Raw genomic sequence first — 18,922 nt, 5'->3', positions numbered from 1 at the left:
TGGTGATTGGGATGTACTGATTTGATGATGTCAGTAGTAGAAAGTCAGCACCTTCTGATCTGAACTGAAATGTATTTAAAAAAAGAAAAGAAAATGGATATTTCAGGTAGACTGGAGCTTGTGTCGTCTTTGTATATAAAACAAAGACTTAAACACTTCTTGTGTGTTAAGAATGCTTTTTTTCTTAGCCTTAACTAATAATAACTCTGCATAAAAAGGATCAACTTTAGCAAATGACAAATTTTAAAAAGGACTGAGGATGGATGATGTGAGTTAAAGGATGTTCATCACCAGGTTGGCCTTGATGAAACACAGACTGATGGTGACAGAATAAGGCGCCTCAGAGTTTATGTAATTATAAAAGGGAGAAAAGAGAAACAACAATTTGGTAATGATGATGAAAATCAAAGAGAACAGTTGGGGCAACAAGTTAACTGGAGAACAAAGAGGATTTTAAAAGAGTAAAGCACAGAATAAGATGAAGAGATATGCAAGAAATCAAAGCCAAAAAATAAATAAAAAAGATGGGCTAAAAAAATGGGATCAGTTTCTGAAAAATAAAATGACAGAAAAAAGGAGGGGTTGAAGATGAGTGAAAGACTTATTAGGATAAAGAGGCTGTGGTCAACATTTTATTAACTCTGAGAAGTAAAATCAATGTGGGCAAAAAGGAAAAAAGCAAGAAAATGAAATAGGAGACAAGAGCTTCAGAGGATGGGAGCGACAGTCTCAGTTATTAAAGAAAGAAAAAAAAAGGCAGCAAGGAATCAAACAGATGGGGACGAGAGGAAGAAGAGAAGGAGTCGATTTGATGATTCACAACTTAACAAGGTCCTGCTCATTACCTTCCCGTTTTTATGTCACCATGGAAACGAGAGACAAGAGTTGGGGTGCCATTAGGGCAGTTGTGTTGGACACGTCACATCAGGTAAATAATGACCTTTAAATCATGGCTTTATAATTGAACGGAAGCATCGGGACCAGGCTCAGAGGCGTCAGTCATCTTTCAGAAAGTGTTCCTACATGATATGACCTTAAGACACAAAGTAAGAAAACAAAGGATAAAAAAACGACAACCCTAAAGACATGGAAAAACAATCTGAAAATATAAATGCAACCGTAAACACACAAAAACACAGAAATGTATAGTGACACAACTAAATGATTACAAAGATGAATAAAATGACCACAAATGCAGAATACCTACTAAAACCAAAAAGAAGATCTCAAAAATTATTCAAAAATCAAATAGGTAAATTGGAAAAAAAGGTCCTGAAAAAAAGATAAAAGAAATGGAGAGGGTTCATTATGCATCCTTGGGTTCAATATTGACCTGCGTTAACCCGTTTTCCATCAGGTCAGCTCAGTTTAATAAAATATTTTTAGCTTCCAGATGCATCAAGTTCAGTCAGGCTTTTTTTTGTTGTTTACTTGCCAACATAACTGACAAACAAGTTTGGACAATGTCTCCCTAATGGTGACATTTTCACACCTCAGAGTATGCAGAAAGTACCTGACTTCAGTTCATTATTATTGAGCCATCAACTGACCAATCAGGGCAGACGTGGCATTTCAGAAGATGGAAACAGGTCAACCTTCCCCAACAACTAACACTTTTACACCATTCAGAGTATTCTCCTGTTCAGATCTACTGTGTGCCGTTCAAGCTGCGCGGCTAAGAACCAGAAGAAACTTGGACAGGAACTGAAGGGAAACAGAAACATCACTGGGACTGTCCCCTTTAGACTTGGACAGTATGTCCTCTGACAGACTGTCGAAGAAAGCAGCTTCCATTGTCAAAGCTGCAGCACACCCTGGACTTCACCTGTTTGTTCTCTTTAGCATCTGGCAAATGTCACAGAGCCATCAGAACCAGGACAAACAGGCTAAGAAACTATTCCTACCCCAGAGCCATACTTGTTATCTCCCCACTGTGAGATCTGCCACTCTGATACCTCTCACTTATTGTTTCAGTGTTATGAAATTTAACCCTGGTTCTGATGAAGTTGGATCATTGTGTAAAACAAAATATTTAATTCAGTAAATATATCAAATGTTAAAACTAAGAAACTGTTATTTTTTAATTTTATTTTAATGAGGTAAATGAGGCTCCTATTTGCCATACTGTCCAGTTCTACTGCATATAATAACAATAAAAATTTATTTCTGAATAAAAATCCAAAACTAACAGTTTCAGACTAAAGTATACAAGGGGTGCAGCTCTGCACTCTATTTATATAACTTACCTAAAATAAAAAAATAACCATCTAAAATAACAAGGCATGAAACTTTTTTTTTTTTTTCGATGAAATTATCAACAAGTTGTGATTTAATGTTTTGTATCGTGCCATTTTGTATGATGTTGCACCATCTGTTTGGTTTTTTTTTTTGTGCTTTTCTGTTAATTTCTTTGCTACCTTTCTTTTTGCACCTAGGTATTCCATGGATAGGGTTTAAAATTATGATGCTTTTTTTATGGAAGAAAAAAAGAAACATTTTCTGTATTTCCATCAGTGCTACTCGTCTTCATGTTTATGCAACAGAGCATCAAATGTTAGTGTTGCGTCATCTTTTTAAACATCCTTTTTTATAAACTACAAACTGTTTTGTTAAAGCAGGATGATGATGGATGAGGATAAAAGTCTGCAGACGGTTTTAAGGGCCATTACAGGCCCCGTAAATCCCAGCAGCACTCCTGCAGAGCCTGAACACTATTAAGAACCCCTTGACGTCTTTTCATTAAAACTGCTGCGACACCGTTTGGTAATTCTTATTTGTCACTCGCTGTGTTGTTCTGAATGCTGTGGCAGCACAAATGTGGTGCAGCTGCCAATAAAGCTTTTAGGCTGTTGTGATCTGCAGAGATTGCATAAAGTCATAAAAGTGAGAGAGGGAGAGAAACAAACAAACAAAATAAATAAATGATTCAAAAGAACGGAAAGAAGGTGGAGGGTTAAACTGCAGAGGAGGACAAAGATGGATAAAGAAGTTAAGTAAATGTCAGTGTGGTGATGAAAGTAAATCCACAGCAGCAGAGTGATAGCAGTAGATAGTCACAGAGGATTAACCTCGGAAAAGATCACATGTGGGATTAGAGCGGGACAAACAGATGTAAATCAGACTCTGCCCATTGGCTTGGATGTGTGTGAGAGATGAGTGATACAGATCATATGTGTTGCTGAGAGGTTTAATATGGTTTCTGACTGAAACAGGAAAATAAACATGAAAACAAAACCTCAAAGGCGATGACACGAAGCATCAAAATTGTATCTATGGAAACCGTTGACCATGGCCAATCGGAGGGTCTGGTTTAAAAAATGACTAACCTGCATGGCTGCCAGTACTTATTACGCTAAATCTGCTTAGATTAATTGATTCGTTTCTCTTTTCTTAGTTTGCTACACATCAGCTGGTATTTTTTAGAGCTCTGGTTTTGTTCTTTCTTTTTCTACAAAACCACAAAACATCCAATTTGCATTTATATAACAAAGAAATCTCATAAAGTTTTGTAATTGGGGTGGAAGGAAATGCGTTTGACATTTTCTCTCCCAAACTGAGAATCACACATGTCACCAAGCCTTAATATGCAGCTAATGGCTGTGAATTATTATCAAGGTGTTGCTAATGCCCATATAAAAAAGGTAGAGTTGTTTTGATGACTTTTAGGGGACCAGAAACTGTTGTTTTACTGTAATGTGGGATAAGAAGGACAAGAAGTCTTTCCATCCATTTATCGTCTCCAGGCTTTTTCATTTCATTTGGTCAACTCCTAACTACATGGAAAGAAATACTAAAGAGAAACAATGTTTAGGTTTGTTTAAATGGAAGAAAAAAGGAAGTTGTGTATAAGCCAAGAATCAAACTACAGAGTTTTGGAGTGAAAAAGAAAAGAATCAATGAAATATTTTCACATGTAGCTGTAATATTTTTTAGATACTTTAGAACTTCCTGCCAATGTCAACCCTTTTTGATGATTGGTAGTTTTGGTAATGTCTTTGAAATTAATTAAAGATCTTATACAAATAGATTTATCAGCTGATTGATCCAGCTTCACAGCTGTGACTAATGAGGCATCCAGTTCGTGTTCACCAGCTTTCTAAGCTTTCACTTATTCAAGTTTGATCTTAATTAAAAAAATGAATAAATAAATTAAATTTGGCAGTGTTTTGAAGGCTTGTTAGTGCTTTTATGAAACAAACAATGCAGATCAGTTACAAAACCAACCCTTAAACAGCTGAAGGAACAGCAGGTGGATTTATTAGAAGTTTAACTTTTGAATCTTTGCCAACGTCTGTGCCATCACAAAATGTTGGGACTTGCTCACAAAAATGATCCACCGGAGTCCACTTGGAACCAGCCACTGTCTTTGTTTCCAAGTACAAAATGTTTAACAATACCCACTGTGTGATCATTACTGTTTCCCTTCTAATCCCCGTCACAATGGAAGTGTCCTCTCAAAGCAGCCTGACTGATAATTGTAGACATTCAGCTCCCATTCTCAGATCAACACAGACAACTATTTGTACATTTCACTAATACACACATCAACCATTATATTTAAAACACAGAAACAAGTTTTGTATTCTGTCCTTTTTTTAAATTTTTGCACATTTAGTTTTCACACAATAGTTGGACTTGTCCGTCTGCAAACCTCACCTGTGGTCATGAGGTGTGGATCATAACCGAAAACTGAAATTTTGGATACAAGCAACTGTGATGAAATTAAATTTTAATGACCTTCGAGCTCAGTTCAATTCATGAAACTGCTGATATGGTTTTTATGTTGTCTTTTGTTTTTGTATAACAAGTTGTACTGTAAACACTAAATGTAAGCGTTTGCAGAAGAGCTGATCTTTCAGTGTTGACCATCCATCTATATGTCACACATCCACACCTCCTGCTCTACATTCTCCCATGATCCTCCACTGTTTGACCTTGTTAGGAGGGACACTTTTAATTGGCTACTGCTTGTTCTAATTGCTCCTATTACCTCACTGGAAAGACTGTGCAAACCCTTCAGCTGCCTCACTAACAAGCTAGTGTGGTACCATTAGGAGCTGGACTTTCTTTAAGGGAATCACACACATTAAATCTGAATGACTTCACTCTTTTCTCTGTATGCTTTAAAAATCACACTCTTCAGATATCTTCTGAGGATTTAGCAAAGGAGGGGGGAAACATCTTGGTCATTAATTTCTACTCCTCCTCTCTACATGCTAATCTAATGCTTGTGTTAATCCCGCCGTGGCTCAGTTGCTTTTTCATGAATGGAATCTGTCTCAAAGATTGGCTTCAGGCCAAACATCAACTGATTAGATTTTCTTCGATCTGGAGTTCTGCCACCAGATGAGATTTGAATTCTCCAGAGACTCGATCTCCAATCCTTGGAGTGGAGAAATCCAATTAGTTCCAGAACGTGAAGAATCCTGCTCAGCAGCAACAGAAGATGATGCCTTTCTTTGTGTAACGTGTGGCACGCTTTTCAGTCTTATTGGTGCATACTGGTGGTATTATTTGAATTCCCATTGAAATTGGTTTCTTAAACAAAGTGGAAAATTAAGAACATTTATATTTGTATGGATTCCAGTAAAGAGTTTCCTCGTTGTTAATAATTTGGAATATTTGGCATTGAAATCTCTGCTGGGGAGGCATGTAAAAATACCTGTGAAATATTTCAAACTGCTCTGGGGAATCTTCCTGGATACCAGCGATGCAGAAAACTTTAATTAAAAGAATTCTAAAAACATTTAGGTGGAAAACGTTTCCTTTGTTTCAACATTAGGGTCTAAATTGGCCTAATTTCTGTCGATTATTTCAAAATTACAGTTTATTACAATTTTCCCAGTTGAAGACAACTTCACTGAACAAGAACTCTAAACTTTGTCTTTAAAATTCTTAAAATGTAAAAAAAATGACCTAAAATTTTTAAAAGGTTACACATACAACAGCTCAATGGACACATTCTCTAAATACTAAAATGTAAAAAGCAAATAAACATGAAACAAAATTAAGTAAAAGTCACATTTTAAAGGTGAGGAAAATGCACAACTTCAACCTTAGCTTTTACTCATCAAAATGATAAATCAGTAAAAATTATGACTGTTCCTGATCAACTGTTTGCTGTTAAAAACCTGCAATTGTTTTGATGCCAAGAAATATGAGTAAATGTTTATGTAAAGTTTCAAGAATTATGTTTTTTTTGTTGCAGGACTTCTGAGGGGGTCCTCCCCCGCCTCCTGAATCCTTGTTACATCAGCTCTCCCTCCTGGAAGCTCCGCTGGTGCGACGCTGCAAATTGTCTCCCTGTAAGTACAGTTGACATGTTTTGTCCTCTTTCTCTCTGTTTGTTTATTTATTTATGTCAAAGAAGAGTTACTTTAGTTGCCAAATGCCTGTGTGCACTTTATGTCTGGGTATCTAAACTTTGGTTTCATGCTTTTTTAATTTATTTTCAATCTAATAGTACGAAATCTTTAAAATTTGAGTTTTACTGACTGTCTGTTTAAGATTTCTACAAACACAAAGGTGTAAAAACCAATAAATGGAAGCATAGCTACAATAATTAGTTGGCATCTTCTAACCCTAATAATGTAACTGGATTATAAAAAGCTGCTGTGCAAGGTACTTATGTGATTTTATTTTTTTAATGTTTGTGTGTAGTAGTGAATGTTGCATGTTTTAATTGTAAGAGGCTGTGGTGGAAAAGAGATCATAAATGAGTTTCAAAACAAAAACAAAACCCTGTTTCAGACCGCCTTAATGACTAATAAAAGTATTAAAGGAATTTTGAATAACTTGGTAAATGAGCTAATATACAGTTTGTTTGTTTTTCCCACCAAAGTTTAGTAACCTCAGTCCTGTTTATGTGATCTTTTTAATTCATGTATAAAAGTGACACATGGAAGACAAAACGCTTGTGTAATTTAAGATAAGGGAAGTCCAATAAATCATAAAGTACTTAATAAACTAACAAGTTAATTGAACTGAGCCATAGCTAAAAATAACATCTGTACTTAAGATTATGTTGACCCAGTTACAGTATAAAAAGTTAAAACAAAATAATTAATTTATCCATATTGGGATCTTTTGTAAAACATGTTTAATGTGTTGATTAAAAATAAGATTTACAAACATTTGGACCTTATAAACTATTAGTGCTCTGTAGTTCTGATAAAATTAAGTTGGCATCATTAGATCAATATTTTGCATAGTCACTCTTTGTTGTCTGTCTCTTGTGTGTGTGTGTGTGTGTTGTAAAGAAACTATAAAATCTGCTGCTGTTCATGAACAAAAAATTCCCAGCTGCAGTGAAGGCATCACAGTGTATCTTTTTTCAAACAGATGTGAAAATTAGCTGATTCATTTTGCAGCAGCGTGTCATTACAATCAGAATGAAACGGGAAAATAATAAGCTGCCTCCAGAACAACTGCTGTGTGTGTGTGTGTGTGTGTGTGTGTGTGGAGTGGGCCATTTGATCATTCTTTCTTCTACTATTTTACAATAATAGTTTATTATTAGGTTTTTTTTCCACATTTTTCTACAGTGCGATATTTTTTCTGCAGATGGCAGTTGCGTACATTTCCCAGAAGCCTTTTAGGCAGTCTCTGTTGAAAGGCTGCGATGCGTGGGTTGTTTGTGATTTTCACCTAACACAAAGGTGAGAGTCTGCCAGTTCCTGTTGTGTCTGCACAACTTCTTTACAATGAAGGAATTTAGAAAAAAAAATCTCATTTATTCTGCCATAAACATTGAGTTTATCAGCAGCTTCAAACATCTCAGATTAGTTTACCCATCTGGACGACTCACAATGAAGGCGAATCTTTGAATGTTTTTCTCATACCATAACTGGTAAATGTATAGCTTAAAATTATTGCTGAAATCATACAGGTCTATGGTAATTGTTCAAAAACACAGGAGCTTTTTTTTTTCTTTTAAATTATTGTTATTCTGACCAATCTGTTATACTTGTTAACGGAGGTCATGAGTTCAAAAACCAAACAAGCAAAAAAAGAACTGTCATAATGAGACACTGAAGGTGCTGCAGACCTTGACTAATGCCAGATTTGCCACAGCACCGTCAATAATCTCATGTTTGTGGAGTATTTTAAACAGAATCCCAGCAGTGTGTTGTTCTGTAAACACTTTGGATTAGTGAAACTCTATAAGCGCTTAAAGTGAAAGAATCTAAACACTTTAAAGTCTGCAGTGGCAGGAGGACAACACAGTCTTAATTTGTTCTTGTTCTTTTATTTATGTTCTGTGAGAGCACACATTACCTGACACCACCGTAAATTCACCTGCGAGGGGTAAAAACTCATTTTCAGCTGTTGACTCTAGTTTGATTGTTAAACACAAAAGAAGCAGTTTTATTAGTAGAACTCATTTAAAACACATTGTCTAATTTTTTTTCTACACTGACTCTTGAATTACTTCACTGTTATGGTGACAAATTATACAAATGCCGTTATTTTGCAATTTACCTTTTGTTCTGTTTACTTTCAGTGACAAATTGAGTGATTAAAAACAACTTTGACTGGCGCCACAGATTGTTTTTAGAGGTTGTAATGATTTCAGTTTGTTTGCCTGACAGTATTTGGAAAATCCCGTTGTCCTGTATATCCCTTATATGACAAGGGATATTTAAAAAAATAAACATGCAATTTTAAAATATATTAAGAGATTAAGGATGGTGGTCAAATTGATACTTATTGAAGGACAATTAGAAGGCTGTTGAGCATTAGAGAGTGACTGAATAATTAGGATTTTGTGGTTTTATTTGAAAAGTAAACCAATTTTCTATAGAACTAAAATCACATGGTCATAAATATACTTTAAATTCATAATTATTCTGTGACATGGAAGAGTTTAAAGACTGTCTGTCCTGTTCAAATTTGATTTGAAGGCAGTTCTAGTACAATTTAGTAAACCACATGATTTTAAACCAATGTATTATATGGAACTGTGTTAAATTCTAACAATAACAGTAACATAACCTCTGGATTGCAGACAAGTCCTAACAACACCATGAAAATAGGATAATGGCTCTTCTCCTTCAAGTGTAGCCTCAGAGTAAACCATGACCGTTTGACTAGTTAAAGATTTATTCTGCTATTATATTCCTTTTTTATAAAATAATTTTTCAATCTGCTTCCAGCAGAGAAGGAAGTGAGGGGGGGGGAATAAAGGAAGTAAATATCAAGTAAGTACATAAATAAAGTGATGGAATCAATAAAAGGAAACAGGACTTAACAAAAGGATGAAAATGGTTTGTTGAATTCACAGAAATACATCCTTGTGTCTGTTGGGTCAATTCTTAAATTCTCTCACCTCATTATACGTTTTTTCATATTTATTTAGTTCTCTTGTATTTAATTTTCACTTCTTTTACAGCTTTTATCCACTTTTTTCCAAACTTTTTTGTTTTGTTTCTCGCTCGTCATCATCATCAACAATATAACTTGTTCTTTTTCATATTTAGATTTATTTTCTGTCTTTCGTCTTTTATCCTTTTTCACTCTGTTTTAATTAATTCTTTCACAGATTTTTTTCTTCCCCTCTCCTACAACTATTCATCGTCATTCATCCATTCAGTTTGTTTTTACCCTTTCATCATGTTCACCTAATTTACTCAATCTTTCAGCAGCTCACCTTCAGTTTCCATTATTTAACTGTACAAATTTCCCTGTGAGCTCTTTTTAGCTCCCATTCACTCTGTTTTATTAAGAAAAGGGCACCCAGAATCCCACAAAGAGCCATGCACATTTTAAAGTGTTTCAGTTTGACTGTACTTCGCTCAAATGGGATAAATTACAACACGACAATCAGACAATCAGCGCTGGCATCAGTTATGTGGGCACACAATAGAGCGGCAATGAAATTCTTCATAATAAACTTTAAAAAATGAATTGCAATAGAGAATAAAAGACGTTGTGGAGGCCAGGTGTTCTGAATTGTTGCGACAGTTTTATATCTTATTTTTGAGACAAACAATAGCAACTTTAAGAAATCTTTGTAATTTCTGTTGTTGTCATCAGCTTTGTGAAAGTAAAGAAAATGTACATCACAAATACAAATAAAGAGCACATCGGTTTGCATTGGAAATCATTTTGCTTACTCAGTGCAGATCTTTACATTTTTCATGTACAAACATGGTGCAAGTCTTGAAACCTTTTTTAACTAGATCACTGCATGGCAGAAAATGGACGAATAGTTTATAAATATTGACTCAGTTTGGCAGCCGTATAGAAGAGTAAAATGTACAGGAAGCCAATGCGCTCTGCTGTGGAGTTATTGTTGTTTTTTCCTGGGATCTGTTGGAGCCTTTCTACCAGTTTGGAGGTCACTGCCCCGCATGCTCTAATGACCACTGGCACCATTAAGGCCTCGACTCTGCACAACTTCTCTGTTTCCTCTTTCAGTGGAAACCGATAAAGATTTATCCAGCTTCTTGATGCTACAGTTACTTGTGATCTCTGCATCCATCACTGCTGCTTTCTTCTGTAGCTTGTCAGCCACCAAAATGCCTAGTTGGTTAGCCATAACCTGTCTGTCAGTCTGGATCTGTATGTTCCACAGTATCTTAGCCCTGGTATGAGCAAGTTAGGTGCACATGATCACTTTTAGATTTAGACAGAAGTGTAACACTTTCTATTGTTTGAGACTGAGACATATAGCATATATATTGTAGTCAAACCAGTGATAACCAAATTAAGCTAAATTTCCACTCAATACAAAACATTCTAACTTCATATTTTTGTAGCTTACACAGATATAGTGCACTACTTACCTGTTTTATTACCTGAAACCATGTGTCTGCCTGTTCCTGTCATGATCAGTGTATTGTCAGAGTTTGCAGGTGACTTACTTGTCTTGTAGAATTAGCAAGTGAATGAGATATGATGAAATATTAATGTCTGCCTCTTGGTTTCTGTGTACTCTATTGTTAGCTTCAATACACACTGCAACTCCTCCGGCCTTTCAATCATCTTATAGCCTTTTTTTCCATTTAACAGTTTGGCTCAATCCAACTCAATGGTGCCTGGTATGAGGTCCACTTTCTCAGCTGTGGGTGGTTTGTAAAGTCCTGTAGACACTGGCACACTGTCATCGTCTCTGAACAAAGAGATTGTTTGAGAATCTGTGCAGACAATTTGGAAACCTGCTGGTACAGATTGCGAACATAAGACATGGATATTCCATCTGAAATGTTCAAGTAATTGCTTCACTTAAAAAGCTGTGTTTTCAGTTTTAGATGGATTTGTACTTATAGTACGTAAGTTGTAGACAGTATTTTTGACATTTCTGTATTGCTTATTTTGAGGTGTTTAAACACAGTGACTTTCAAATCTAGATGGGTTAAACCACACTTGTAATTGCTTCATGAAAGGAATAAAAAACAGCATTAATCAAGACTCAAGTAAAGATTGTAGGTGCTGAATTGGATTTTTACATCCTTAAGTCATTTAGAAATGAAACCACTTCAAAACGCTGCTCATAATATAGTATTTATTTTATGGAGGATTTGAGGAATCTGTCTTTAGATTCAAGTAATAGTTTGGCTTTTTGCATGGTTGCTTCAGTTCCATTAAAACATCAAACTGCAGACCAACATCCAGCTTTCCTTTTATATATAACCCTGAAGACTTATTGTAGATAAACAAAGAAAGCAAATCTGTACTGATGCCATTTTTTTTTTTTTTTTTGGCAAGGGTTTTCTGAGCCTGCAGTGAACCAGAGGAAACACAAGAGCTGATTTCAAGCTGCATTAAATCAGGATTTCACAGATCTAAATGTGTTGCTGTGCCTCCCAAATCAGAGGCCTGCAGATTGATTACGGCTAGGATTAGTTTTGTGCTCGCACCATAGTTTAGTCATTAGTACAGAAAAGTTTAAAAGAAAAGTGTGAGAAAAGCCCGGGGAGCAGAAGAAATGAGCCTTTAACCATCTCCATTTTCCTCCCTTCGTTTGTTCCTCAATCTGCTCGTTGTCTCAGTTTCATTTAGGTGGTCTCTCTGTTAGTTTGGCGCCCATGAAGTCTTTTTGTAAGAATTTGTCCTTCAGCCTCAAACACAAAAATACAAACACCCACATACACATACATATGCACACTGTGGCAGAAACTGGTGTGTTGTTTGTCAGAATGAGAACTGATTCTACTTTCTCAGTCTGGCACTCGGCGCATCCATTCAAGGCCAGCAGACGCACAGAAACACACAAAACCGTGCACACACTTGAAGGCCCACACTTCTTCTTGAGGCTAAATGGAGGCAGACACAAGGAGAGGCGATGCATCTGAACAAAAAACAGCTAAATTGTAAATCTGTTTTTAAGCCACCTCAGATATACTCACTTTGTTCCTCCAACTGAAGAGACAAACGGATATGATGCTCTTGGGTGATAAATATAACAGATGTGAATCTTGTGAAAACTCGTGTCCTGTGGTCACTTTTTTTTCTGACTTTCTGATATTTGATTGAAAAAAGAATAAAAAAAACTTCAGTGGACTGTTAAGTTTTTCAGAAAACCATCAAGTTCAGAAAGTTGCTGTTTTTTTAAGTCTTAGATCTTAATGTGCTGTGTTCGACATAACAAAAACACAAGAATCACAAACACACAAACATGCATAAACTCTTCCCCAAATAAACACACAAGTACAAGATACTTGTGCAAATATGTAAAATTATTTCAAATAAAATAAAATAAAATAAAATCTTTAGGATGCATAACTACAAATACAAAAACAAGGTAACGTAAACTGACAACGGTAAAATAAACACCCTGAAGATACAAAACTTTCCGAAAACTAAAAATATATCAAGTCAAGCACACAAAACATAAGTAGACACACAGACCCCTGTGATACAAATCTGTTATAAAAAGACTAAAATAACATAAAAAAGCAGCATCATAATGACCTCCTAAAACAAAACAAAGTTGAGGAGAAATGACTCACAACCCAAGCATTTGTTGCAATAACAGAATAAAAACACACAATGACCTCAAAGACTTGAGAAACTACAACCAAAATGGCCCAAAGACTGAAAGTAACCATATAAAACAAAAGAATATTTCCATATCAGACACAAAATGACCTTTAAACCATAAAAAACTGAGACCTAAAATGACTCAGATATGTATGTAAAATTACCCAGAGGTCCCAATGCAGTGGGAGAATGCAGGTTTTTTTTTTCTTTGTTTGTTTGTTTTTAATCAGAAATACCCATAATTGTTTGGGGAAATATACAGTAAGCAAACTTTCATGGAAGAATTAGGGTCACAATTGATTTGAAATTTGATTCCATTCTTTCCCAATGAGCAAACTGAAACCACAACAGATCACCCATTTGTCTCTCTGGAAGCTGTAAATGACCAAATCGGAAAAGTTGCCCTCACATTGCAGACCTTAATCTCATTACCACTTATCATCCTTCACCATAATCACCACCGCCGCTGCCGCCTCTGTGACCCGTCTGACACCAATCTCATCGAAACCTCAAAGTCGCTCTGACATTCTCCCAATAACAGTTAATCCGCTGCCACCCGGCCACGGAGGTGAGCCACTGTTCATTTGGCACACAAACAGGAAGCTGCCACCGAATGATTTCTATCAATTATCTAAATGAAAGCAGCTGCAGGAGGAGTGGTTGTAGAAAGATGGTGGTGGTTGTAAGAATTAATGAGCCGAAGAGAGGCAGCTTGATGAGCGCTTGTCAAACAGACCAAAATCCTTCCACAGGCAGAAATGGGTCTAGTAAATTTAAATTATCATTACAGGCAGATATTAATCATTTGATGAGTTAAATATGTGTTTATGGATGCAATTTTTCACATATTTACTACGTTTGATCCAAGATCATTTTTCTGTAATTGAAAGAAGGGAGGATTTATGACTGTGATTGGCTGATCCGAAGCAAAGTTGATGAACCTTTGATGGATGATTTGTGGTGACAGAAATTATGATTTAGTGACTCTAATATAAAGGGTACTCAGTAACATTCATTTTATTCAGTCATCAGAACTGAGAAATAATTGATGTTAAATTTGAATTAGATTTAAAAGTAAACTAGCATAAGTTATGAAGGTAAATCTTACTGGTTATACAAATGCGAGTTTTGGTTAAGCTTTTTTTTATAATCTTAAGGTTTTCATCTTCTTCCGATGCAGAAAGCTTTTATTTAAACCTAATGTTTCAAATTTTCCATGAAGCTTCAGTGAGAGCTGAGCTCAGATGCCTCATCTACATCTTTCATTAAGTGCTTTCAAGGCGGTTTCTCTTGTCTATGCTGCATTTTTATTTTTCTCCACTTCAGGCAACAAACCTGAGTTATTTGTTGTTGGTAATTGAATATTTTGCATATGAAAAGAAATGGAAAAGCCCTGGTTGTTTCAGTGCCATGCAAAATACAAATATATTATAGCATCTTTTTCAAGCAAGGCTTAAAAGAACTGAAGTTTCCACAGAAATGTTCTTCTTTAGATGTATCAAATCATTAAAGAGGGTGACATTTTTTTTTTGAAATGAGAAAAATAATCTGAACTTATTTGAAAAGGAACTATAGTGTACACATTAATATTTTAGACACTTCAAGTTTTATATTTACAATTGTCAGAAGACCTTGTGGTAATATAAGAGTCGTACTGTGTGAGATTTTGGTGTGTATCGACATCATGGATAGCTCTGTTTTATTCCTGACTGACTGGTGTTGCTCACAACTGACTAAAGGACACTTCATTTAGATGGCTACTGGACCTGGCATGAGTCTCAGTGATGCAGCCCGGAGGCTAAACACAAATCACTGCTGACTCTACTTCACTGGAGAGTTGGGAGTACCATCATGCTTTCTGAGCCTGATGGCAGCTATTTAAGTTCAAATAAACATGAGCTGAGATTCAGATGGTATGATGAGCAAAAATAGTTTCACAGCATTGTGGGATTAAAACAAAACTTAAAAAATGCATCACTTGATTTTTATTTATTTATTTATTTTTAAATACCATTAATTTTGTTGCCTGAATAGTATCACATATTGCTTGATGATTTTAGATTGGTATAAATATCTGAATTTGGTTACACATGTTTAAAAAGGAGACTGAGAAAACACAATAAACATGTCGACAATCACTGTTTAAAATCAGTGTAAGTTTTGTCCTGCTCTCAGGACAGATTTTAAATCAACATATGATATATATGTTTTTAATTATAACATTTATTTATAATTTAGAGCAAGGCTTAAAGATCCTCAACGATTAAAGTTGGTGTTAGCTAAAATGCCAGAAAGCCAACAGCAAGCAGTTTTAATTTTTTTCTTTTTAAGTAACTGTGCAGATATTACACAGAATATAATTTCTTCTTCTGTTGTTCTGCTCCTTGTAATGTAACGTGTTGTTGAGCCTGACAAGCCGATGTTGGTTCATTAATTAGCTGTGTCTGCGTTAGGCTGTATATTCCACCTGCTAACATGCTGACTCTTGTAGCACGTTTCAAATGATTGTTTCCAAACATCACCACCTTGTAAAGAGTGAAAAGAGATGAATGTCATGCTTCTGGGTGGCAAGTCATGACTGACTCTGTTTTTCTTACTGAATAAAATGAACAATCGACTGTCCCTTTTTTTTAACAAGCATGTTAAAAAGTTTTGAAGAATTCCCTCTCTGCTACCAAATACGACTGAGTGATGGCTCAGAGCAACAAATACAGGAGGGTGGGAGCTAATCAGCCTTTCATGTGACCTGAGGGGGAAAGAAAAAAATATTAAACAGCCTCTGAAATCTCATTAAAAGGCATTTAAACCATAGGAATGGAATGACGAAAAAACGTAGTGGTTTTGACACCGATTGTTTTATACAAACCTACACCTTAAAAACGGAAGTTGACTCATAGCTTCAAATAAAAAGTCTTTATAGTTCATAATCAATGTGCATGTTTTGATAGCTTATGTCTTAAAGTCCTGTTTAAAAGCTGCTTTCTGTGAAGTCAGTATTGCCTTAAATGAAACAGCTGCTTTTGTTGCAGAAATTGTAACAATTTTGGCTTCTTTTCTGCTTCTGTCTAAAATGTACAGTAATTTGTTTAAGGAAGAAGTTACCCTAGATGCTTAATCATGTCTGGCTAGGTGGAATTTTTATTTTATTTTATTTTTTAGCAAACACCAGTTCACTGTCAGAGCAGTTTAGAGAGCAGAAACCAAATAAAAAATAAACTTGTATGTAAACTTTTTAGTATTCAAGGTCAAAAAGTGCTTCCTCATACATATTTTGAAAGTATCAACTCTATATTTATTTCTCCTTTTGGTACCTGATGGGTTTCAGCTTTTCTTTTTGGTGACTGGCTGCAATATCAAAAAATGCCAAGAGTTTGTTTTAGTATTTAGCAGCTTCATATTGTCTGAGCTACATATACCCACTGCTGTTGTTCTGCCAGCAGATCAGTGGACAGTAAAGGGTTAACCATGTCCGAGTTAATGTCTTAACTCCCTCAGGAAGTTGTGTAAAATTGATTAATCTTGCAGTAAATGTGTAATCGATCAAATTCTGTCTGGTGGGTGGACACCAGCAGCCAAAGCAGATCAGATTTATGATCAAATCTCAATATTGGCCTGTTATATAAATCACTTTGAACTACTCCAGAGACTGGCGTTCCTGTCTGAACCCTTTGTGGCACATTAGTTCTGCTGGTTAAATGAAAGATTGTTCCTGCCAAAAACAAAAGATCGTGTTCAGACTTCAGAAAACATCCAATGCAGAGAGAAAGATGTTTCGATTATCTAAATGAATCCAGACTGACTGACTGGAGATGGACATAAAGTTCTCAAACTGTTCGACCCGAGCATGGCGTTTGGTTCATGTGTGCAAAGGAAGAAATCCCAGGGTATTCAAAGGTTTTTCTCCACTTAAACAAAAAAAAAGAAAGAAAAGAAAAGACTGTGGGCGATAGAGTTTGAAACACTTTTGACAACCATCTGAGAGCTGGAAAAAGAAGTGGTGATTTTGATTTGACAGACAGAGGTGGATTAGGTGAAACAAAATCTGAAACGCTTTCAGGCTCGGCACAGAGAAGGCAAGAAAGAACTCTCAAAAATAAAAAAAAAACAAGTGAAACAGATGTTACAAACTGAGCAAGAAAGGAGAAAAGGGCAAAAAAGTAAAATGTCAGAATAAAAAGTGAAGACTTAAAGAGAAAATACTGATAGATAAAACCCTTTCGTGTACATTTCGTTTTTAGATGGTCTGTAATTACATCAGAAACTGCATGATTACGGCTATTTTCACTTCTGAACACGAAACAAAAGAGCACAATAAAAAGACGTAGTTAGTAATTCTAAAATCAGATTGGATCAGTCACTCGGTGTGTGACATTTAATCTGAACACAGTTAGTCACTCCTTCAAAAAAATCCTTCATTAGTTAATGTCAAAATTAGTTGGAAGCAATGACCAAGGTTTTGGCTTGAAGAGCTGATTATATTGAGAGGGTTGAAACTGGATAAATTTGATTTAATTGAGTTTTTCTGAGTTTGTACAACTATGTACTTTAAATGCCAGTTTAACTTTAAAAATGCTGCTATAATCAACCACAGGTATAACTATGTATTATCACTGTTCAGAACAAGGTCAAACAAATGCAAAAGCTTTTCCTTTTGGTTTTTTCTTGTTTTTAGGTCTTTTGGATATATATTTCTTCTGGTAGCAATACATAATACATGCCAGTACTTGTGAGGTAACGCACAAGGTGCATACGGGGTATCATGTGTGATATATACGAGGTAAGTACCCGTATACCTCGTAGGTACCGGGTACTTACCTTATAAATACCAAGCTGTGTTATGTATTGCTACCCTTTTTTATTATCAGACTTGAAATCATTGACTGGCTTTGAATATAAGCAGCTGAAGATAATGCTGCAGCAAGCTATATTTAATTAATAAAGTATATTTACATTTTTTGCTTTCCTTTTTAAAGTAAGTAAAAGTTGGATTAAAATAAATTCTGAAAGTCTGATTAAAAGTTATTCACTATTAAATTGGGACCGTGTTGCAGTTTATTCTTGTGACTGTAGAGTTATGTTCATTTTCTCACTTCATTGTGGGTAATATTACCTTTTTCTTTTATCTAGGAGAATTTGTCACAAGTAGTATTTCTGCTAAGATAAAAACCAGAACACTGAAAAACGGGTAAAGCCACGGTTCAATGCAATCCTCGTCTGTTTAAATTGTGTTGCCCTTTTAAAGCGTATGTTCAACCCAGTCAGTACCCAGGGTGCAACATTTTAGATTACCACTGTGGCTTTGATTTAAGATGTTTGTGATGTTAGTAATATTAGAGAAATTGGAAAAGCAACTGTAGAGCCTTCTGCAATGTGGGGGGAAAAAACATAAAATTCTCATCAAAATGGTATCCAAGGTTACTTGTGGTAGCACTGAAAGCCAGCAGAGTACTATTCAGTATATTTTATTATTTGTTTTTTTTAATTTTCTGTTAATTTTTGCCTGACAGCTAATAAACAGTACCTTTGCCTCCGCCTTCACATCTGTGGATAAACAAAGTGAACCAACAGTCTTCTTGGTGGAGGTAACGACGTTTTAAATCACTGAAGCAAAAGTAAGTGAGCTGTTGTACATTAAACTGTAATTATGTGCTTTTAGATGCTTTAGATTTCAGCTCTGCAGCGCAGAGACTAATTTGTGTCTCAGTGACAAGAGAAGAAAAGGGATCACAGCTGAACCACATCGCGTTTTACACTCAAACAGGCATATGATGTACCTTCAGGCACCTTGCACGTTGCAACACACCGACTGGCAAGAAATCTTTCCGTGCGTCTTTCCCGTCTACGTGTACACATGCAGATGTAAATTACGTTTGGAAAAAGGGACAGACCTTCATACAAAATGTCTCAAACAAACCCTAAAAAGCCGTCTTTTCTCCCA

The 18,922-nt window shown here is 35.7% G+C and overlaps 1 protein-coding gene across 5 annotated transcripts in view; it reads left to right on the top strand.

Moving 5' to 3' along the window:
• LOC108243952 (semaphorin-6D) overlaps positions 1 to 18,922 on the top strand; it is a 141,154-nt gene that overhangs the window by 65,350 nt on the left and 56,882 nt on the right. For 4 of the 5 annotated variants that reach the window (XM_037975694.1, XM_017429723.3, XM_017429725.3 and 1 more), the window contains one exon: positions 6,209 to 6,305. The gene's annotated coding sequence lies outside the window, so the exon portion shown is untranslated. Of the gene's footprint in view, positions 1 to 6,208; positions 6,306 to 18,484; positions 18,597 to 18,922 lie in introns of those variants that run through there. The other variant, XM_017429724.3, reaches the window with a different exon arrangement.

Source organism: Kryptolebias marmoratus, linkage group LG5 (genome assembly GCF_001649575.2).
Source record: "Kryptolebias marmoratus isolate JLee-2015 linkage group LG5, ASM164957v2, whole genome shotgun sequence".
Lineage (NCBI taxonomy): Eukaryota > Metazoa > Chordata > Actinopteri > Cyprinodontiformes > Rivulidae > Kryptolebias > Kryptolebias marmoratus.
Note: the sequence above shows the minus strand (reverse complement) of the source record. Positions and strands in the feature narration are given on the sequence as shown.